Genomic DNA, 26,073 nt, shown 5'->3' with positions numbered 1-26,073 from the left:
CAACAATGTATCTCATAGATTTTATTATGTCTTCTCTTACAACAAACTTCATTTTGTTATATCATAAAATTAATTTGATGATTTTCTTGCTTAGAATTGCATTAAGCTTGGTAATTAAAATCAATGTTATCCATGCATGTGATATGAACATAAAAATTTCCCTCCAAATTATTGAGTGCACAACAAGATTGTAAGCAATCTACTAAGTTTTAAATTTATACAATCAATGGTATCACATAACATCTATGGATTGTTATTATCAACTAGTCATTTACAATACCACAAGGAGAAAACTTTCTTTCACATTTTCAAATGATAACAATGATGTCAAAGAAAATCTGTGACTTGTACCAATGCTTTCATAACAATATAAACTCCAAATGAAACATGCATATACAACCTTATCAATTATTTCTTCCACACGTACATTAGGTAACAATGATACAATCTCCTTCCATCACAATGGGGCAACATAAGGGACTTTCCAAAATCATAAGGAACATGGACATTGAAAGATATGGACAATGAGTAGCATGAACATTGTCCAACATGATCGTTGAGAACATGAACAAGCTGGTGAATCCTCCTTTGCAAATGAGGGCACAATGTCAAGTTTTCTCATCCAACATCAATCTGCAAGATGATCATTCCAAGCCATTTCCATTGCTCCCTTGGACACAAATCTGCATATGCAACACAACAAAATAACAAGGACCATGGGTGCTTTCCACCCAACCATAGGCCTCAAAGAGACCACCCCTGCGCTAGGGAACAAGGCTCAAACTTGGATACACATACAATCTTTCAATGCATAAACATTACATTTCAAACTTGAACAATTTCCCCCCAAGACTATTTCACAATGGCTTCACAGATGGAACCATAAACATAGGGTGAAGGTGTGTTCTAAAATGGAGACTTGCCATACCAAACCATATTTGCAATAAACAATTTTCATGCCCTCTTAGGGCTATCATAATTCACCAAATTTCATGCCCTCTCGGGGCTATCATAAATGAACCATTTAATGCCCTCTCAAGGCCTCCACATTTCCTCCTCCAAACCCACTACCATCAGCTGTAACTCCTCAAATTTCCTTTCTACACCATACTTTCCTTATCACCCCCAGTAAGATATGAAATGTTATGGCATACAATGGAGCCCATACTCCAAGGTTCTCAATACATTTTTCGAACCCAACTTAAGCCCTTCACCCTGGACTTCTCTTCCCTTCCCACAAGGGTGAGTGTAAGTCCCACGCCCATAACAATACTCAAGCGCAAAACAAGAAAACAAAACCAAGTAGAAATAAAACAAGAAATTTTCAAGAGCACATCACATTTTCACAACACAATATCAACACCCATTATACAACAAGGAAATAGACGAAATCCAAACTAAATGTGATCTCTCGAAAATGAGATAGGTTATTTTAGGCCTCAGGATCATCGTCCTGTAGCATTTGACAATTCATCGATAGCCCTCACGAGCTCTGAGTTATGACCCTCGAAAGATCGACCTCCAAATGCACTTAGAGCACCTTGGAGACTCCTCGGTATGGGGTGGCCACAAATGATGGATGGTCTTCATGGCCAGAACAAGGGTGTGACTAGGGTTCACCTGCCCATCTGGAGCTAATGGCACTGACGATTCGATGCCAAGATCAGTGGTTTCAAAGTTATGTTGTGGTGCACCTATGAACTAAGGCACACTATGAGTTTTGGCATCGAGCAAGATCGTTGTGCTGAATCCAAACGGAATGTGATCTCTCAAAAATGAGATAGGTTATTTTAGGCCTCAGGATCACCGTCCTATAGCATTTGATAGTTCATGAATAGCCCTCACAAGCTCTGAGTTATGACCCTCAAAAGATTGACCTCCAAATGCACTTAAAGCACCTTGGAGACTCCTCGGTATGGGGTGGCTGCAAATGATGGATGGTCTTTGTGGCCAGAAGAAGGGTGTGACTAGAGTTCACCCACCCATCTAAAGCTAATTGCACTGAAGATTCGATGCCAAGATCAGCAGTTTCAAAGTTATGTTGTGGTGCACCTATGAACTGAGGCACATTGCGAGTTTTCGCATCGAGCGAGATCGCTATGCTAAATCCAAAAAGAATGTGATCTCTCAAAAATGAGATAGGTTATTTTAGGCCTTAGTATCACTGTCTTGTAGCATTTGATAGTTCATCAATAGCCCTCACGAGCTCTGAGTTATGACCCTCAAAAGATCGACCTCCAAATGCACTTAGAGCACCTTGGAGACTCCTCGATACGGGGTGGGTGCAAATGATGGATGGTCTTCATGGCCAAAAAAAGGGTGTGACTAGGGTTCACCCACCCATATGGAGCTAATGGCACTGACGATTCGGTGCCAAGATCAGTAGTTTCAAAGTTACATTGTGGTGCACCTATGAACTGAGGCACAATGCGAGTTTTGGCATCGAGCGAGATTGCTGTGCTGAATCCAAATGGAATGTGATCTCTCAAAAATGAGATAGTTTATTTTAGGCCTCAAGATCACCATCCTGTAGCATTTGACAGTTCATCAATAGCCCTCACAAGCTCTGAGTTATGACCCTCGAAAGATCAACCTCCAAATGCACTTAGAGCACCTTAGACACTCCTCGGTACGGGGTGGCCGCAAATGATGGATGGTCTTTGTGGCTAGAACAAGGGTGTGACTAGGATTCACCTGCCCATCCTGAGCTAATGGCACTGATGGTTGGATGCCAAGATCAGCAGTTTCAAAGTTATGCTATGGTGCACCTATGAACTGAGGCACACTGCGAGTTTTGGCATCGAGAAAGATCGATGTACTGAATCCAAACAGAATGTGATCTCTCAAAAATGAGATAGGTTATTTTAGGCCTTAGGATCACCATCCTATAGCATTTGACAGTTCATCGATAGCCCTCATGAGCACTGAGTTATGACCCTCGAAAGATCAACCTCCAAATGCACTTAGAGCACCTTGGAGACTCCTCAGTACGGGGTGGCCGCAAATGATGGATGGCCTTCATGGCCAAAACAAGGGTGTGACTAGGGTTCACCCGCTCATTCAGAGCTAATGGAACTGACGATTCGATGCCAAGATCAGCGGTTTCAAAGTTATGTTGTGGTGCACCTATGAATTGAGGCACACTACGAGTTTTGGCATCGAGCGAGATTGCTGTGCTGAATCCAAACAGAATGTGATCTCTCAAAAATGAGATAGGTTATTTTAGGACTTAGAATCACTGTCCTATAGCATTTGACAGTTCATCAATAGCCCTCACGAGCTCTGAGTTATGACCCTCAAAAGATCAACCTCAAAATGCACTTAGAGTACCTTGGAGACTCCTCGGTACGGGGTGGCCGCAAATGATGGATGGTCTTCGTGGCCAGAACAAGGGTGTGACTAGGGTTCACCCACCCATTCAGAGCTAATGGAACTGATGATTCAATGCCAAGATCAGTGGTTTCAAAGTTACGTTGTGGTGCACCTATGAACTGAGGCACACTACGAGTTTTGGCATCGAGCGAGATCGTTGTGCTGAATCCAAATGAAATGTGATCTCTCAAAAATGAGATAGGTTATTTTAGGCCTCAAGGATCACCATCCTATAGAATTTAACAGTTCATCGATAGCCCTCACGATCTCTGAGTTATGACCCTCGAAAGATTGACCTCAAAATGCACTTAGAGCACCTTGGAGACTCCTCGGTACGGGGTGGCCGCAAATGATGGATGGTCTTCATGGCCAAAACAAGGGTGTGACTAGGTTTCACCCACCCATCCAAAGCTAATGGCACTGACGATTCGATGCCAAGATCAGTGGTTTCAAAGTTACGCTGTGGTGCACCTATGAACTGAGGCACATTGCGAGTTTTGGCATCGAGCAAGAACGCTGTGCTAAATCCAAACAAAATGTGATCTCTCAAAAATGAGATAGGTTAATTTAGGCCTTAGTATCACCGTCCTATAGCATTTGATAGTTCATCGATATCCCTCACGAGATCTGAGTTATGACCCTCGAAAGATCGACCTCCTAATGCACTTAGAGCACCTTGGAGACTCCTCAGTACGGGGTGGCTGCAAATGATGGATGGTCTTCGTGGCCAGAAAAAGGGTGTGACTAGGGTTCACCCACCCATCCGAAGCTAATGGCACTGACGATTTGATGCCAAGATCAGTGGTTTCAAATGTATGTTGTGGTGCACCTATGAACTGAGGCACATTGCCAGTTTTGGCATCGAACGAGATCGCTGTGTTGAATCCAAACGAAATGTGATCTCTCAAAAATGAGATTGGTTATTTTAGGCCTCAGTATCATCGTCCTTTAGAATTTGACACTTCATCAATAGCCCTCACGAGCTCTGAGTTATGACCCTCGAAAGATCAACCTCAAAATGCACTTAGAGCACCTTGGAGACTCCTTGGTACGGGGTGGCCGCAAATGATGGATGGTCTTCATGGCCAGAATAAGGGTGTGACTAGGGTTCACTTGCCCATCCAAAGCTAATGGTACTAACAATTCGATGCCAAGATCAACGGTTTCAAAGTTGCGCTGTGGTGCACCTATGAACTGAGGTACACTGCGAGTTTTGGCATCGAGCGAGATCGTTGTCCTGAATCCAAACAGAATGTGATCTCTCAAAAATGAGATAGGTTATTTTAGGCCTCAATATCACCGTCCTGTAGCATTTGACAATTCATTGATAGCCCTCACGAGCTCTGAGTTATGACCCTTGAAAGATCAACCTCAAAATGCACTTAGAGCACCTTGGAGACTCCTCAGTACGGGGTGGCCACAGATGATCGAGGGTTTATGTGGTTGGAACAACGGTGTCACTATGGTTCACCCACCCACTCGGAGCTAATGGAATTGACTTGTAGCCGTTAGGAGTTAGATTTTGAAAAGTTGTCAAGAAAGGTTGACCCCTTTGACTTGTATCATGAAAGGTTTCTTTGTGCCTTGCTTGATTGTTTGAAGACTACTCCATGTGTCACTATCTTTCTTGGAAAAAAAATTACTTTTGAACATCAAGCTTGCAATATTATCAATTATTGTCAAACTTTTTCAACCAAGTCAAAACATCAAATGCAAATATTTGTTTGCATTATTTTCTAAGGGGAGTTTCATAAATTGACTTTGATTTTCTATGTCTCTAGTGCTTGAACATGCTTAAAATGGCTCTTTGGTCTTAGAGCTATTGGTATTTTCTAACTTCATGGTCTATGATATGCATACTAAGAATTTCTTTCACTAAATGGTTTCCTTGATCTATTGACTACACTTAAATTTTCTCACTTGTCATCTCTCTTTCTATATGTTCAATACAAAGAGCTAGAAGAGACAAATAATCTTTTTTACCTTCATCTCTCTAAGCACATGATAGAAATCAATTCTAAACTTGAGAAAAGGTTAGAGGAGAATATTGCATTCTTAAATTAATCTCGTTAAGACCTTTACATACACACGGGGCATTCTTAAATTAATCTCCATGGAAGAAAATTTCATAAAACTAAAGATTCCATAGTGTTGAAACATAAAATCCAAGATCTCATTTATGATGGGATTGTTGATACCTCTAATGACTCATCCACTCATAGCCTTCATATCCAACTTCATATCATGTCATTATGCATGTGCTATCTTGCTTATTGGCTTTAATTGCTTATCCTACATGCTATCTTCTTTCATGGATTTCATGGCTTATCCCAAATGTGCTTCATACAACTTTTCAATATGAAAGTCTTTCAAAACATTATACAATAGTATGACTCTTTATGCTTTCAAATGCTATGATTGGTTGCAAAATGGAAGAAATCAAGTATTCTAATTGTTCATCCATACTTTCTAGATTTTTCTTATTTGATTAGTTTAATAAAAATAGTTTTAATAATCATAATGTTAGCTTAATGTCAAATAAGGAAAAAACCAAATTTGTAATAAGATATCCACATGCAATTATCTTTCATATAGTTACAAATGCTCTTAAAATTGTCGTTATAGCCTTGTATCACATGCAAATATGATTTGGAAGAACTTGTTCAATATATTCCTCTTATAATTCCTTACAAAGAACCTACCAAAATACAAAAACCATATACAAAAAACTACACATTTTACATCATAATACAACATAAATTTTAGAAATTCTCCCCAATACCACCCCCCTCCAACTCTTCATGATGTACCTACATTCCAATATCATACAAAAATTAGTAACTTATTGTATTAAACAAGATAATCATGAATTCATTAAATCATTATGAAGAAAATAACATAAGAAGTATATATACCTAGTCAAGTATTCCAATAGGGTCCTCTCTCTATTTTAGGGTCTCCAACAAGGCTTCATGATCAACATTAGCAATAGTAAAAAGTTCTTTTACTTTTGGTCTTCCTTGATGCTTCAATAACTTTACATTTGTTGCTATAATAAGATGTGAATATATGAGAATTACTTTGTGCTTCTGATAGTCTTCGAATGCGGAAATTTCGTTCCTTCTAAGAATGTATGTCCGCAGCCATGTTCCAGCAACAACCACTAAACCAGTAGGATACGTGAATCCATCATCATCTATGATCGGTTGTGCAAGTTTTTGTTTGCCTCTTACACAACGTGATAACCAATAATTGGGTTTCTCATCATTCCCCTGTGGTGCAACCAATGCAAAGACATGTCCTGGCTGAAGTAGATCTGATAGATGGTTATGCTCAAGTGAACTTTCCATGTCATCATTTTTGATAGAGGGTATGATAGACATGGAGTAAGATAATGTGGAGCCCATGTGTCCACCCACTCACTTGACTCACAGTGATCCCAATCACACTAAAAAAAAGTACGACAAAAACAAGCTAGTTGTCGTGTCCAAATGGTCCATGTACTAGAATTAGAGCTCTAAAATGAATGCATTTTTAATGAGTCTCTCACTGTAGCACAATCTGATCTATCACCTATGTACCCTTCCTCAACCAACCAAAAGAACCTGCATACCACTAAATTAAGAGTCCCCTCCTGTGATAATGCTAAACTACACTAATCAACAATGCTACGAGCATCAAGAAGCTCTGTTGTTGAAATCTTCAGTTGCTCCTTAACTAGAGCTCTCTTCACACATGCCCCTGCTCCATCATGTTCCCCTTTTCCATGGCCGGACTCAAAAAAACTCCAAATATGAGGCACCCCTCTCTCTAAGTGCATCCTACACAACCAATAAAACATGTGAGCATTCTTGAATTGACATATACAGTTATTTGACCAAATGATATGTCTATCCCTAGCAATTGCATGCTCGTGTAAGAAATCAAAAAAATTCTCGAAAAAATGTTGCACAAACTCGTGAGAGTGACATCTATCATCACTCATATAAAAATGATACTCTCTAATAATCTTTTGATTATCTTCCACACTATCAGGGGCATGTCTAAATGTTATGTGAACAAAAATTGCAATCTGAATAGAGTTGTAATACTGAGATTGTGTCTCATTTTGAGGTTGCAATGTGTAGTTGTTAGTAAAATCAACAACTGATATAATAGTGCCAATGGGAAAAATCTCCTTACACATTCTAAATTGTTGATCCAACCACTGAGACCTGTGACTATGTCTTGCATACTTGTAAAAAAGATTTGCCTTGAAATTTGAAATAAAATTAGCCACATTGATATCTTCTCCAACCAATTCACATCTAGAGCTCTCACTCCCACTCTTCAATATGTATTTCACCATTTTATAGACCCTTTTTTCACTATTTTCTGTCCAAGATCTTGTTCACACCCCTCATGGAAACATGTGTCAAACTTGGATAAGCCACCACATTCTGAACACTTCTCATTTAAGCAAGCATTTTTATAAAAAGAACAACCATCAACTCTGCAACATAAGAGTTGATCTAACAAGTCTCTTGATGATTTTGGAAGCCCACTAGCCCCACAATCCTCCAACATTTCTTTACTATGAAAAGTAGAATGGATGGAGAGTAATAGTTCATGGTGCATAGAAAACTCAACACGATATTTGCAACAACATGTATTTCGAATTTTGAGTGGCACACAATAAAATGGCTTCAAAGATTCAAAATCCCTTTGTGATATATGAGCACTTGGATGACTCTCTCTAAATTGTTTGAACAACATAGTTTGACTTACCTCCAAATAGTGTTTAGGATGTGGCATGCGGTCTCTGATGCCAATTCTCAACTTTAAGACATCTTTAGCATTGGGTGATACTCGTGAGTTAGAGTGCCAAAATTGTATAATTTCTTCCTTCACATCATTGGATAGCTTCTTATCAAAACATGGAAGTCTCCAACCAAATACCCATGTTTCATTTTGAAGAGGGTCATCAATTTTCTCTTGTCGACTAAGTGCTCTTCTCAAAGTAGTACAATTTAGATTCAAATCAATACAAGTTTGTCTCATATATCTACCCTTTCTCAAATGATGACTTACCAAAGAGGTTGTAATAACCCTTCGAGTAGCTTTATTATCCTTCTCTCTGCTATTTTTCCCAACGCTATTGAGAGCACTGAAAAGATTCTTCACAATAATGCCATTTCTTTCCAACTTTTTATTGACATGAATTTTCAATTTGGAAAGCATAGGTCTCATCTTTTGCATTTTTAATAAATGCATGAAAAGCTGACATTGCAGTACCACTATCTTGTTGCCAAAAAATATCTGATATAGTCTTGAAGCCCATAACCGAATGGTTCTTTCTGATTTTTTTCCTTCCAAACTAGTCATAATCATTTCATCAATTTCAATTATCCATTTTGGTGTTTTAGAACCTTCATGTCAATTATAATTAGGAGATATGTAAGGTTCTTGTGCATTAGGTTCATGTGCATTGTCATCTTTGACATGGTCAATTATGCAATTTGGATTATGACTTGGTGGCATTTCTTATTCAAAATTTTCAATCTCTACATTTTCAATTTCCGCATTATCATTTTCAATAGGTACATTTTCATTCCCCAACTGTACATTTTCATTATCTGACTCTATGATTTCACCTTCTCTTAATTCATCGTCAACTTGATTGATATTTAGCATACCTTGTCTTTTTTTTCGGTGTTTCATTTTGTCCCTTTCCCTATATGCCGCAATGTCTTCATTGGATATCTTCCTTTTATATTTATCCTTTCGATGACTGCTACTCCCCATTCAGATGACAAATTCGAACACCTAAGGTTATATTTTCGAATTCATTTCGATTGGTTGGGCCCCAAAATGGGACTTTTTAAAAATTGCGTGAAAAAAGAGGTAAAAAAGAAATGTTGTCGGGTCTATAGGGACAGTCAAATATTGGAAATTGATGCCAGTAAAATTGGATATCCGATATAGAAAAAGGACTTTTGGGGAGAAAACTTGCTAAGGTTTTCCTCCTTTGCCACAATAATATTAATATTATGAAAATATTTGAAGGCAAATGACTTTAATTTATAACTAAGTTAATAGTATATTAGTATTAGTATAAAGTATCAATAATATTAATATATAATAGTATTAATATACCTATAGTATCGATATTATTATTATACCTATAATAGTATTAATATTATTAATATAGATATAATAGTGTAAATATATAGTGTTTATTTATATTAAGCTACAATATATAGAATTAATATATATTATTATTATAGCTATAATAGTATTATTATTATTACTATACATATAATAATATTAATATTTAGTGTTTATTTATATTATAGTTATTATCCTAAAATAGCATAAATAGTATATCCTAAAATATTACGTTATTATATAGATATATTAATAACATACATATTAATATAATAATATTTATAATAAATATTATATTTATTAATAAAACTAGGTTGTTATATATATTATATTATTATACATATTAATATAATAATCTATAGTACAAATATGTCCCATATGAACGATTCGAATATGTCCCTAGGGGTCCTAGGACCCCTAGGGACATATGTCGTCATTTAACAGGTCAAAGGAGGTCATATGTCACCCTATGAATCCCTTTGACCCATATGAATGATTCAAATATGTCCCTAGGGGTCCTAGGACCCCTAGGGACATATGTCGTCATTTAATGGGTCAAAGAGCGTCATAGGTCACCCTATCACCCCTTTGACCCATATGAACGATTCAAATATGTCCCTAGGGGTCTTAGGACCCCTAGGGACATATGTCAACATTTAATGGGTCAAAGGGGGTCATAGGTCACCCTATGACCCCTTTTGACCCATTTGAACGATTCGAATATGTCCCTAAGGGTCCTAAGACCCATAGGGACATATGTCGTCATTTAATGCATCAAATGGGGTCATAGGTACCCTTATGAACCCCTTTGAACCATATGAACGATTCGAATATGTCCTTAGGGGTCTTAGGACCCCTAGGGACATATGTCATCGTTTAATGGGTCAAAGAGGGTCATAGGTCACCCTATGACCCCCTTTGACCCATATTACCCATTCGAATATGTCCTTAGGAGTCTTAGGAACCCTAGAGACATATATCGTCATTTAATGGGTCAAAGAGGGTCGTAGGTCACCCTATGACCCCCTTTGACCCATATAAACGATTTGACTATGTCCCTAGGGGTCCTAGGACCTCTAGAGACATATGTCATCATTTAATGGGTCAAAGGGGGTCATAGGTCACCCTATGACCCCTTTTGACCCATATGAACAATTCGACTATGTCCCTAGGGGTCCTAGGACCCCTAGGGACATATGTCATCATTTAATGGGTCAAAGGGGGTCATAGGTCACCCTATGACCCACTTTGACCAATATGAATGATTCGACTATGTCCCTAGGGGTTCTAGGACCCCTAGGGACATATGTCATCGTTTAATGAGTCAAAGAGGGTCATAGATCACCCTATGACCCACTTTGACCCATAATACCCATTCGAATATGTTCCTAGGGATCCTAGGACCCTTAGAGACATATATTGTCAATTAATGGGTCAAAGAGGGTCATACATCACCCTATGACCTCCTTTGACCTATATGAACGATTCAACTATGTCCCTAGGGGTCTTAGGACCCCTAGGGACATATGTCATCGTTTAATGGATCAAAGAGGCTCATAGGTCACCCTATGACCCCCTTTGACCCATAATACCCATTCGAATATGTCCCTAGGGGTCCTAGGACCCCTAGAGACATATCATCGTTTAATGGGTCAACAAGGGTCATACATCATGCTATGACCCCCTCTGACCCATATAAACGATTCGAATATGTCCCCAGGGGTCCTAGGACCCCTAGGGACATATGTCACCATTTAATGGGTCAAAGAGGGTCATAGGTTACCCTATGACTCCATTTGACCCATATTACCCATTTCAATATGTCCTTAGGGGTCCTAGGACCCCTAGAGACATATGTCATCGTCTAATGGGTCAAAGGGGGTCATAGGTCACCCTACGACCCCCTTTGACCCATATGAATGATTCAAATATGTCCCTAGCGGTCCTAGGACACCTAGGGACATATGTCATCGTTTAATGGGTCAAATGGGGTCATAGGTCACCCTATGACCCCCATTGACCCATATGAACGATTCGAATATGTCTCTAAGAGTCCTAGGACCCCTAACGACATATATTGTCATTTAATATGTCAAAGCAGCTCATAGGTCACACTATGACCTCCTCTGACCCATATGAACGATTCGACTATGGCCCTAGGGGTCCTAGGACCCCTAGGGACATATGTCATCGTTTAATGGGTCAAAGAGGGTCATAGGTCACCCTATGACCCCCTTTGACCCATATGATCGATTCGATTATGTCCCTACGGGTCATAGGACCCGTAGGGACATATGTCCTCGTTTAATGGGTCAAAGGGGGTCATAGGTCACCCTATGAACCCCTTTCACCCATATCAACGATTCGAATGTCCCTAGGGGTCCTAGGACCCGTAGGGACATGTGTCATCGTTTAATGGGTCAATGAGGGTCATAGGTCACCTTATGACCCTTTTTGACCCATATTACCCATTCGAATATGTCCCTAAGGGTCCTAGGACCCTTAGAGACATATATCGTCGTATAATGGGTCAAAGAGTGACTTATGACCCCCTTTGACCCATATGAACGATTCGACTATGTCCTTAGGGGTCCTATGTCCCTAGGGGTCCTAGGACCCCTAGGGACATATGTCATCGTTTAATGGGTCAAAAGAGGTCATAGGTCACCCTATGACCTCCTTTGACCCATATGAATGATTCATATGTCATCGTTTAATGGGTCAAAGAGGGTCATAGGTCACCCTATGACCCCCTTTGACCCATAATACCCATTCGAATATGTCCCTAGGGGTCCTAGGATCCCTAGAAACATATGTTGTCATTTAATGGGTCAAATGAGGTCATAGGTCACCCTATGACCCCCTTTGACCCATATGAACGATTCAAATATGTCCCTAGGGGTCCTAGGAGCCCTAGGGACATATGTCGCCATTTAATGGGTCAAAGGGAGTCATAGGTCACACTATGACCCCCTTTGACCCATATGAATGATTCAAATATGTCCGTAGGGGTCCTAGGACCCATAGGGACATATGTCATCATTTAATGGATCAAAGGGTGTCATAGGTCACCCTATGACCCCCTTTGACCTATATGAATAATTCTAATATGTCCCTAGGGGTCGAGGATGCCTAGGGACATATGTTGTCATTTAATGGGTCAAAGAGGGTCATAGGTCACCTTATGACCTCCTTTGACCCATATTACCCATTCGAATATGTTCCTAGGGGTTCGAGGACCCCTATTAACATATGTCATCGTTTAATGGGTCAGAGAGGGTCATAGGTCACCCTGTGACCCCTTTTGACCCATATTATCCATTCGAATATGTCCCTAGGGGTCCTAGGACCCCTAGCGACATATATCGTCGTTTAATGGGTCAGAGAGCCCATATTACCCATTCGAAAATGTTCCTAGGGATCCTAGGACCCTTAGAGACATATATCGTAGTTTAATGGGTCAAAGAGGGTCATAGGTCACCCTATGACACCCTTTGACCTATATGAACGATTCGACTATGTCCCTAGGGGTCTCTAGGATCCCTAGGGACATATGTTATAGTTTAATGGGTCAAAGAGCGTCATAGGTCACACTATGACCCTCTTTGACCCATATGAACGATTCGACTATGTCCTTAGGGGTTGTAGGACCTATAGGAACATATGTCATCGTTTAATGGGTCAAAGGGGGTCATAGGTCACCCTATGACCCCCTTTGACCCATATCAACAATTAAAATGTCCCTAGGGGTCCTAGGACCCCTAGGGACATATGTCATGGTTTAATGGGTCAAAGAGGGTCATAGGTCACCTTATGACCTCTTTTGACCCATATTACCCATTTGAATATATCCATATGTCATCGTTTAATGGGTCAAAGAGGGTCATAGGTCACCCAATGACCCCCTTTGACCCATATGAACGATTTGACTATGTCGCTAGGGGTCCTAGGACCCCTAGAGACATATGTCGTCGTTTAATGGGTCAAAGGAGGTCATATGTCACCCTATGAACCCCTTTGACCCATATGAATGATTCGACTATGTCCCTAGGGCTCCTAGGACCCCTAGGGACATATGTCGTCATTTAATGGGTCAAAGGGGGTCATAGGTCACCCTATGACCTCCTTTGACCCATATGAATGATTTGACTATGTCCCTCAGGGTCCTAAGACCCCTAGGGACATATGTCATCGTTTAATAGGTCAAAGTGAGTCATAGGTCACCCTATATCCCCCTTTGACCCATAATACCCATTCAAATATGTCCCTAGGGGTCTTAGGACCCCTAGAGACATATATCGTCATTTAATGGGTCAAAGAGGGTCATAGTTCACCCTGTGACCCCTTTTGACCCATATGAACGATTTGAATATGTCCGTAGGGGTCCTAGGACCCCTAGGGACATATGTTGTCGTTTAATGGGTCAAAGGGGGTCATAAGTTACTCTATGAGTCTATTTGATCCATATTACCCATTCGAATATGTCCCTAAGGGTCCAAGGACCCCTAGGGACATATGTCATCATTTAATGGATCAAAGGGGGTCATAGGTCACCCTATGACCTCCTTTGACCCATATGAACAATTAAAATATGTCCCTAGGGGTCATAAGACCCTTAGGGACATATGTCATCGTTTAATATGTCAAAGGGGGTCATAGGTCACCCAATGAAACCCTTTGACCCACATGAACGATTCGAATATGTCCCTAGGTGTCTTAGGACCCTTAGGGACATATGTCATCGTTTAATGGGTCAAAGAGGGTCATAGGTCACCCTATGACCCCCTTTGGCCCATATTACCCATTCGAATATGTCCCTAGGGGTCCTAAGACCCCTAGGGACATATGTCGTCATTTAATGGGTCAAAGAGTGTCATAGGTCACCCTATGACCCCCTTTGACCCATACGAACGATTCGACTATGTCCGTAGGGGTCGTAGGACCCGTAGGGACATATGTCATCGTTTAATGGGTCAAAGGGGGTCATAAGTCACCCTATGACCCGTTTTGACCGATATGAATGATTCGAATATGTCCCTAGGGGTCCTAAGACCCCTAGGGACATATGTCATCATTTAATGGGTCAAAGATGGTCATAAATCACCCTATGACCCCCTTTGACCCATATTAGCCATTCGAATATGTCCCTAGGGGTCCTAGGACCCCTAGAGACATATATTATCATTTAATGGGTCAAAGAGGGTCATAGGTCACCCTATGACCCCCTTTGACCCATATGAACGATTTGACTATGTCCTTAGGGGTCCGAGGACCCCTAAGGACATATGTCGTCATTTAATGGGTCAAAGGAGGTCATAGGTCACCTTATGACCTCTTTTGATCCATATGAACAATTTAACTATGTCCCTAGGGTTCTTAGGACCCCTAAGGACGTATGTCATCGTTTAATGGGTCAAAGAGACCTATGACCCCTTTTGACCCATAATACCCATTCGAATATGTCCCTAGGGGTCCTACGACCCCTAGAGACATATATCGTCGTTTAATGGGTCAAAGAGGGTTATAGGTCACCCTATGACCCCCTCTGACCCATATGAATGATTTGAATATGTCTCTAGGGGTCCTAGGATCCCTAGGGACATATGTCATCATTTAATGGGTCAAAGAGGGTCATAGGTTACCCTATGACCCCATTTCACCCATATGACCCATTCGAATATGTCCCTAGGAGTCCTAGGACCCTTAGGGACATATGTCGTCGTTTAATGGGTCAAAAGGGGTTATTGGGTGACCCATATGAACGATTCAAATATGTCCCTAGGGGTCTTAGTACCCCTAGGGACATATGTCGTCGTTTAATGGGTCAAAGGGGGTCATAGGTCACCCTATGAACCCCTTTGACCCATATGAACAATTCGAATATGTCCTTATGGGTCCTAAGACCCCTAAGGACATATGTCGTCATTTAATGGGTCAAAGAGGGTCATAGGTCACCCTGTGACCCCCTTCGACCCATATTATCCAATCGAATATGTCCCTAGAGGTCTGAGGACCGCTAGGGTTATATGTCATCGTTTAATGGGTCAAAAAGGGTCATAGGTCACCGTATGACCCACTTTGACCCATAATACCCATTCGAATATGTTCCTAGGGATCCTAGGACCCTTAGAGACATATATCGTCAATTAATGGGTCAAAGAGGGTCATAGGTCACCCTACGACCTCCTTTGACCCATATGAACGATTCAACTATGTCCCTAGGGGTCCTAGGACCCCTAGGGAGATATGTCATCGTTTATATGGGTCAGAGAGGCTCATAGGTCACTCTATGACCCCTTTTGACCCATAATACCCATTTGAATATGTCCCTAGGGGTCTTAGGACCCCTAAAGACATATATCGTCGTTTAATGGGTCAAAGAGGGTCATACGTCACGCTATGACCCCCTCTGACCCATATGAATGATTCGAATATGTCCCTAGGGGTCATAGGACCCCTAGGGACATATGTCATCATTTAATGGATCAAAGAGGGTCATAGGTTACCCTATGACCCCATTTGACCCATATTACCCATTTGAATATGTCCCTTGAGGTCCTAGGACCCCTAGAGACATATGTCATCGTCTAATGGGTCAAAGGGGCTCATAGGTCACCCTACGACCCCCTTTGACCCATATGAATGATTCAAATATGTCTCTAGCGGTCCTAGGACACCTAGGGACATATGTCATTGTTTAATGGGTCAAAGGGGGTCATAGGTCACCTTATGACCCCCATTGATCCATATGAACGATTCGAATATGTCTCTAAGAGTCCTAGGACCCCTGACGACATATGTTGTCATTTAATATGTCAAAGGAGGTCATATAGTCACACTATGACCTCCTCTGACCCATATGAACGATTCGACTATGGCCTTAGGGGTCTTAGGACCCCTAGGGACATATGTCATCGTTTAATGAGTCAAAGAGGGTCATAGGTCACCCTATGACCCCCTTTGACCCATATGATCGATTCGACTATGTCCCTGCGGGTCGTAGGACCTTTAGGGACATATGTCGTCATTTAATGGGTCAAAGGGGGTCATAGGTCACCCTATGAACCCCTTTCACCCATATCAATGATTTGAATATGTCCCTAGGGGTCCTAGGACCCCTAGGGACATGTATCATCATTTAATTGGTCAATGAGGGTCATAGGTCACACTATGACCCTCTTTGACCCATATTATCCATTCGAATATGTCTTTAGGGGTCCTAGGACCCTTAGAGACATATATCGTCGTATAATGGGTCAAAGAGTGACCTATGACCCCCTTTGACCCATATGAACGAATCGACTATGTCCCTAGGGGTCCTAGGACCCCTAAGGACATATGTCATCGTTTAATGGGTCAAAGGAGGTCATAGGTCACCCTATGACCTCCTTTGACCCATATGAACGATTCAACTGTCCCTAGGGGTCCTAGGACCCCTAGGGACATATGTCATCGTTTAATGGGTTAAAGAGGGTCATAGGTCACCCTATGACCCTCTTTGACCCATAATACCCATTCGAATATGTCCCTAGGGGTCCTAGAATCCCTAGAGGCATATGTTGTCATTTAATGGGTCAAAGGAGGTCATAGGTCACCCTATGACCCCCTTTGTCCCATATGAACGATTCAAATATGTCCCTAAGGGTCCTAGGACCCCTAGGGACATATATCACTATTTAATAGGTCAAAGGGGGTCATAGGTCACACTATGACCCCCTTTGACCCATATGAATGATTCAAATATGTCTGTAGGGGTGCTAGGACCCCCAGGGACATATGTTATCATTTAATGGGTCAAAGGGGGTCATAGGTCACCCTATGACCCCCTTTGACCTATATGAATGATTCTAATATGTCCCTAGGGGTCCAGGACCCCTAGGGACATATTTTGTCATATAATGGGTCAAAGGGGGTCATAGGTCACCTTATGACATTCTTTGACCCAAATTCCCCATTCGAATATGTCCTTAGGGGTTCAAGGACCCCTATTGGCATATGACATCATTTAATGGGTGACCTATGACCCCCTTTGACCCATATTACCCATTCGAATATGTTCCTAGGGGTCCCAGGACCCCTAGCGACATATATCATCGTTTAATGGGTCAGAGAGCCCATATTACTCATTCAAATATGTCCTTAGGGGTCCTAGGACCCCTAGAGACATATATCATAGTTTAATGGGTCAAAGAGGGTCATAGGTCACCCTATGACACCCTTTGACCTATATGAACGATTTGACTATGTCCCTAGGGGTCTCTAGGATCTCTAGGGACATATGTCATCATTTAATGGGTCAAAGAGGGTCATAGGTCACACTATGACCCTCTTTGACCCATATGAACGATTCGACTATGTCCTTAGGGGTCGTAGGACCCGTAGGAACATATGTCATCGTTTTATGTGTCAAAGGGGGTCATAGGTTATAGGTCACCCTATGACCCCCTTTGACCCATATCAACAATTCAAATGTCCCTAGGGGTCCTAGGACCCCTAGGGACATATGTCATCGTTTAATGCATCAAAGAGGGTCATAGGTCACCCTATGACCTCTTTTGACCCATATTACCCATTCGAATATATCCCTAGGAACATATGTCATCGTTTAATGGGTCAAAAAGGGTCATAGGTCATCCTATGACTTCCTTTGACCCATATGAATGATTCGACTATGTCCCTAGGGGTCCTAGGACCCCTAGGGACATATGTCATCGTTTAATGGATCAAAGGGGGTCATATGTCACCCTATGACCCCCTTTGACCCATATGAACTATTCGACTATGTTCCTAGGGCTCCTAGGACCCCTAGGGACATATGTCGTCATTTAATGGGTCAAAGGGAGTCATAGGTCACCCTATGACCTCCTTTGACCCATATGAACGATTTTACTATGTCCTTCAGGGTCCTAAGACCCCTAGGGACATATGTCATCGTTTAATGGGTCAAAGTGGGTCATAAGTCACCCTATGTCCCCCTTTGACCCATAATACCCATTCAAATATGTCCCTAGGGGTTTTAGGACCCCTAGAGACATATATCGTCATTTAATGGGTCAAAGAGGGTCATAGTTCACCCTATGACCCCCTTTGACCCATATGAACGATTCGAATATGTCCGTAGGGGTCCTAGGACCCCTAAGGACATATGTTGTCGTTTAATGGGTCAAAGAGGGTCATAAGTTACCCTATGACCCCATTTGACCCATATTACCCATTCGAATATGTCCCTAGGGGTCCAAGGACCCGTAGGGACATATGTTGTCATTTAATGGATCAAAGGGGGTCATAGGTCACCCTATTACCCCCTTTGACCCATATGAACAATTCAAATATGTCCCTAGGGGTTCTAGGACCCCTAGGGACATATGTCGTCGTTTAATGTGTCGAAGGGGGTCATAGGTCACCCAATGACCCCCTTTCACCCATATGAACGATTCAAATATGTCCCTAAGGGACCTAGGACCCTTAGGGACATCTGTCATCATTTAATGGGTCAAAGAGGGTCATAGGTCACCCTATGACCCCCTTTGGCCTATATTACCCATTTGAATATGTTCCTAGGGGTCTTAAGACCCCTAGGGACATATGTTGTCATTTAATGGGTCAAAGGAGGTCATAGGGTGACCTATGACCTCCTTTAACCCATTAAATGACGACATATGTCCCTAGGGGTCCTAAGACCCCTAGGGACATATGTCATCATTTAATAGGTCAAAGAGTGTCATAGGTCACCCTATGACCCCCTTTGAGCCATACGAACAATTTGACTGTCCTTAGGGGTCGTAGGACCCGTAGGGACATATGTCATCGTTTAATGGGTCAAAGGGGGTCATAAGTCACCCTATGACCCCCTTTGACCAATATGAATGATTTGAATATGTCCTTAGAGGTCCTAGGACCCCTAGGGACATATGTCATCATTTAATGGGTCAAAGAGGGTTATAGGTCACCCTATGACCCCCTTTAACCCATATTACCCATTCGAATATGTCCCTAGGTGTCCTAGGACCCCTAGAGACCTATATCATCGTTTAATGGGTCAAAGAGGGTCATAGGTCACCCTATGACCCCCTTTGACCCATATGAACGATTCGACTATGTCCCTAGGGGTCCGAGGACTCCTAGGGACATATGTCATCGTTTAATGGGTCAAAAGAGGTCATAGACCCATATGAACGATTCAACTATGTTCCTAGGTTTCTTAGGACCCCTAAGGACATATGCCATCGTTTAATGGGTCAAAGAGGGTCATAGGTCACCCTATGACCCCTTTTGACCCATAATACCCATTCGAATATGTCCCTAGAGGTCCTAGGGCCCCTAGAGACATATATCATCGTTTACTGGGTCAAAGAGGGTTATAGGTCACCCTATGACCCCCTCTGACCCATATGAACGATTTGAATATGTCCCTAGGGGTCCTAGAATCCCTAGGGACATATGTCGTCATTTAATATGTCAAAGAGGGTCATAGTTACCCTATGACCCCATTTGACCCATATTATCCATTCAAATATGTCCCTAGGGGTCCTAGGACCCCTAGGGACATATGTCGTCATTTAATGGGTCAAAGGGGGTTATTGGGTGACCCATATGAACGATTCAAATATGTCCCTAGGGGTCTTAGTACCCCTAGGGACATATGTCATCGTTTAATGGGTCAAAGGGGGTCATAGGTCACCCTATAAACCTGTTTGACCCATATGAACGATTCGAATATGTCTGTAGGGGTCCTAGGACCCCTAGGGACATATGTTGTCATTTAATGGGTCAAAGAGGGTCATAGGTCACCTTGTGACCCCCTTCGACGCATTTACCCAGTTGAATATGTCCCTAGAGGTCTGAGGACCGCTAGGGTCATATGTCGTCGTTTAATGGGTCAAAAAGGGTCATAGGTCACCCTATGACTCCCTTTGATGCATATTTCCCATTTAAATATGTCCCTAGGGGTCCTAGGACCCCTAGAGACATATATCATCATTTAATGGGTCAAAGAGGGTCATAGGTCACCCTATGACCCCCTTTGACCCATATTACCCATTCGAATATGTTTCTAGGGGTCCTAGGACCCCTAGAGATATATATCGTCGTTTAATGGGTGAAAGAGGGTCATAGGTCACCCTATGACCCCCTTTGCCCATATGAACGATTCGACTATGTCCCTAGGGGTCGTAGGACTCGTAAGGACATATGTCATTGTTTAATGGGTCAAAGGGGGTTATTGGTCACCCTATGACCCCCTTTGACCCATATGAACGATTCAAATATGTCCCTAGGGGTCCTAGGACCCCTAGGGACATATGTCGTTGTTTAATGTGTCAAAGAGGGTCATAGGTCACCCTATGACCCCCTTTGACCCATATTACCCATTCGAATATGTCCCTAGGGGTCCTAGGACCCCTAGGGACAAATCTTGTCGTTTAATGGGTTAAAAGGGTTCATAGGTCCCCCTATGGCCCCCTTTGACCCATATGAATGATTCGACTAAGTCCCTAGGGGTCTTAGGACCCCTAGGGACATATGTCATCATTTAATGGGTCAAAGGGGGTCATAGGTCACCCTATTACCTCTTTTGACCCATATGAACGATTCGACTATGTCCTCAGGGGTCCTAGGACCCCTAGGGACATATGTCATCGTTTAATGGGTCAAACAGGGTCATAGGTCACCCTATGACCCCCTATGACCTATAATACCCATTCAAATATGTCCCTAGGGGTCCTAGGACCCTTGGAGACATATATCATCGTTTAATGGGTCAAAGAGGGTCATTGGTCACCCTATGACCCCCTTTGACTTTTATATATTAATAATATACATATATATTAATAATATACATATTAATATTATAATATATATATATATGTTGCATTATTATATTTAATGAAAATATTACATTGTTATGTATATTATATTATTATACATATTAATATAATAATATATAATATGTATTTTATATATATATATATAACGTTATTATATTTAGTAAAAATAATAATAATATAAATTATGTTTATAGATTTTAATAAGATTAACATAAGATATTATTATATATTACTAGATTATATCGTGCATGTTTACATTACGTTATTATATATATAATATATTAAAATATGCTTTTACATATTAATATAAGTGAAATCATTTAAAAATAAAAAACTAGAACGTTTAAATCAAATTTCCCTCCAAGATTTGAAATTTTTTAGAATTTGACTACCAAGCCATTTCGGATATCCGATCAGGGTAGGTATTTACCAAGCCTGCCCGGTCAACCCCAAAGACATGTTTATAGAGAGTTTTAGTGATACTCAGACTTCGGGTAGCCGTCTGACAATATTATTTTGATCGAAATTGAATAAAACAAAATGGGTTTTTTAATATTGCTCTCTAGATTCCATCAATATAATTTCTTTCAAATTTTGAGTTCGATAAGTATTTATTAGTTAATTATCAGTGAAGATTATTGTAAAGTGCTAATTAACATACTGAATGAAAAATTGCTATAACTTTCAAACGGTATAACATTTTTTAAATCTAAAAGTTGCGTCACATTCTATACTTTGCTTAGAATAAGAAAAAAAGAAAAAAAATTAAATTTGGTCAAATTTTCTATTAGTTAGGGTGGTCAGACACGGGACTTTTTTTAATCCAAAAAATTTTTGGTAGAAAATTCATATTTAATTATTTATTTGGAATAAAAATATCAAAAAATATGCGTCACATCCGGGCATGAGTCTAGTTTTCATATCTATAATTATATTAAAAAAATATTATGATTTGATTTTGATTAAGGTGGTCAAACATACACTTACTTTTTATTTTTGCCCTGAAATTTTCTTAGTACTGCATTAAAATTCAAACTTTTGACCAATCAATTATTTTTTTCTCCTGATAAGGCCTAGTAGTTTAGAAACTACATTCAATTTTCTACAAATTATTTTCTTGCAACTTTTTGATATAAAGTCCATAACCACTTCAAAATTATGTGTCAAGTTGACATAAACTTGATTTGCTAATTTTTCACTGCCACTTAAGGCCATAGTTTGGTACACCATGATCCTACACATACCCTTGCCTCTTAGAGTTCTCGAAAAACTAAGCACAAAGTCCAAATTGATTTCTTCCCAAGGTTTATTTGGAATAGAAAATGGGGAATAGAAACCCATATTATGACTAGTTCCCTTTGTTATTTGACAAATTATGCAACTCATAACCATATTCTAAACATCTTTATATATCTAAGGCTATTAATATGTGTTAGAGAACATATTCACTAATTTGTCAATTCCCAAAATGTCCAACAAGTCCACCACTATGATTCTCCTTCATGATATTATCCCTCATAGATCATCAGGGTATACACAATTGAATTATTTTAAACAACATTTCTTCCTACATGAGATAATTGGTCCACTTACCATATTCACTCATAATGTGACTCTTACAAGCCTTCCAAGGTTCTATAAAATTAGGATTTGTTTCATACAATTTTTTTAAATCATCAAAACCAGGTACCTCAACTCTTATTTCTATCAAAAAATTCTTTCTTCCACTCAAAGATTCAACAACTTTGCTAGACTATCCACTCTTATGTTTCAACAAATGAAAATTTCTACAAACACTCTACCCACTTCATGTGTCTTTGACTTGGCTTATTTTGACTTTTCTAATATTGTAAAGCTTTACGGTCAAGATACAACACAAAATACTTAAGAATCAAATAATGTCTTCACTTCTTCAAAGATTGAACAATTGCATGGATTTATTGATCATAAACTAAATAGATTCTCTTAGCATCATTTAACTTATCACTATAGAAAGCTAAAGGTCTTCCCTCTTGACTCATAAGAACTTCAATGACACTTCCATTAGCATCAAAATCAACTTGAAAAACCTTAGTAAAATCAAGAAAATCAAGTGTAGGTAATTCTACCATATTTTATTTTAATGTTTCAAAAACCTAATGTCCTCCATGTGTCCATTTGAAACCCTTTTTATCTCCTCTCATAGTATCTATCATTGCATTACATACTAAGATGAAATTTATGATGAACTTTCTATAGAAATTTGTCAATCCATGAAATGATCTAACTTCTCCAAAATCCTTAGTTGTAGGCTTACCAAGGATAAATTTTACCTTTTTCGAATCCATCTTCAAACCATCAACATAAATTACAAAACCAAGGTGCACAATTTATTCCTTCATGAATGGAAATTTCTTTAGATTAATCAATACCTTCTCTTTCTTCAATCTCTATTATACTTGTCTAATATGCTCAAGGTGTTCTTCCTTAGTCTTATTGAATATCATAATTTCATCATGGTACACAATCATAAACTTACCCATAGAGTTATTCAAAGCCTCATTCACTAGCCTCATGGAATTACTAGGTGCATTAGTTAGACCAATAGGAATAACCAACAATTCATACAAACCTTCATTTGTCTTGAAAGTAGTTTTTGATTCATCTCTTTCTCTAATTTTGATCTATTGATACCCATTTTTATAATCAATCTTGGGGAAATATTTTTGTCTACTCAAAAAATCCATTATGTCATCTACCAGGCAATAGAAATATATACTTCACTATCATCTTGTTTATAGCTCTAGAAACAATGAACATTCTCCATTCTCCATTCCTTTTAGGTGCCAATATAATAGGTACACCACAAGGACTCAAACTTTCTTTGATCAAACCCTTATCCAATTATTCTTGCACTTTCCTATCCAATTCTCATTTTAAGTAGATGTTAGCCTAGTTGGTGTTTTATTAGGAAAACTAGCTCTAGGTATCAAATCCATATAATGACTAATACTTATTATAGGAGGAAAATCATCCAATACATTATCAAAAATAATTTCTTGAAATCCATTCAACAAATATTCAATCTTAGGTGCATGATCAAGTTCATCTTATTTCTCGTCCTTACTAGGAATCAAGGAAAAACAAACATGTTTCTCCTTCACATCATTAACAAATTGATTTTACTCAACCAAACATACTCTTATTGAGGTACACTAATTCTCATCAGGTTCCTTTACTGAAGGAAACAATACTTGCTTCTTCCCATCAGCCCAAGTAATATACTAACTGAATCTACCAGCATAAAAATATTTTCTATCATATTTCCATGGTCTGCCCAATAGAATATGACAACAACCCATAGGCATAATATCACACAAAATTTTATTATAATAATTTCCAATTTTGAACTTAGAAAGGCATTGTTCACTTATGAGTAACTTATATTTTTCTTCTAGATCCAAGAAAAATGATATAATTTAGGATGTTTAAATATTTACAAATGTAATTTGTTAACTGGCTCTTCTAATGCAAAATTATCCAAACTGCCAGTGTTGATGATCACTTTGTAACATTTTCCAAAAACCTTTCATCTAGATTTGAATAAATTTTTCCTTAGAATAGGTTCTTCATTAGTTTTCTCATTATAAGAGATTCTTCTTAACATCAAGTTCTCACCATGCTTAGGTTCATTAGGTGACTCAATGACTTCTTCATAGGAAAAAGTGTTTTTACCACTACCTCCAATCTTCTTGATATAATTAGTACATTCAAAGGCTTTACATCCTTCTGTTGGATAATGTTGTCCTTAATGTCACACAAATGTCATATCAGTTATTAGTCTCAGCTAACCGAGCTCAGCTACAGTGTCAATCGAGCTCACTCGATCATCGAAGAAAATGAGGCAAATAGTGTCAACCGAACTCACTCGATCATCGAAGAAAATGAAGTAGTCAGTATTAACCAAGCTTACTCAGTCATCAAAGAAAATAAGGCAAACAAGTGTTAACTGAGCTTACTCGGTCATCAAAGAAAATAAGGTAGACAAGTGTTAACTGTGCTCACTCGGTTATCGAAGAAAATGAGGCAAACAGTGTTAACCGAGATCACTCGGTCAACAAAAGGAATTTGGCAACGACAGTTTCCACCGAGCTCACTCGGTCATCTATGGAAACTCAGTACTTACCGAGTTCTCCTGACGATTGAAGGGTTGTCACGGAGTTTGCTGTATTAACTGAGCTCAGTCGGTTAACACAGGAATTATTTTCTGAATAGTATTAACCAAGCAGGGTCGGCCAGTAAAGGGATTTGTTAGTTTATAATTTTAATTATTTCTAGCCGACTATTGCATTTGTTTGATTATTGGTCAGTGATTTGAGCCGACTAAGATAATCTGAAAGGTATATATGGTCACTCAAGTTGTAAATCAAAAAATGAAGTATGAAAAAGTTATGAAGGTGCATTATAGTGTGAAATGAAAAGGTGAATGTTGAGAAAAGTCTGATGAAGGATCAGATGCGTTGAAGGAGCTAAAAAGTTGTATTTGATCAGTAAGGATTCAGTCAAGAATAACAGAGATCTGTAATCAGCAAAGATAAGTTGCATATTGTATCAGATCACTTCATTGTTGCTTTCTAACCATTGTAACAGTGAACTCAAAATCTCTTAACAGAGTTGATTTAACAACCATTCTATAAATCCTCTAACAAGGTGACAGTTCAGTTGAATTGTTCTAAAGACCTCTAGCAAG

This window comes from Cupressus sempervirens, chromosome 8 (genome assembly GCF_028749045.1).
Source record: "Cupressus sempervirens isolate cs-2001-9-10 chromosome 8, ASM2874904v1, whole genome shotgun sequence".
NCBI classification, from domain to species: domain Eukaryota; kingdom Viridiplantae; phylum Streptophyta; class Pinopsida; order Cupressales; family Cupressaceae; genus Cupressus; species Cupressus sempervirens.
This window is presented reverse-complemented; position numbering follows the sequence as displayed.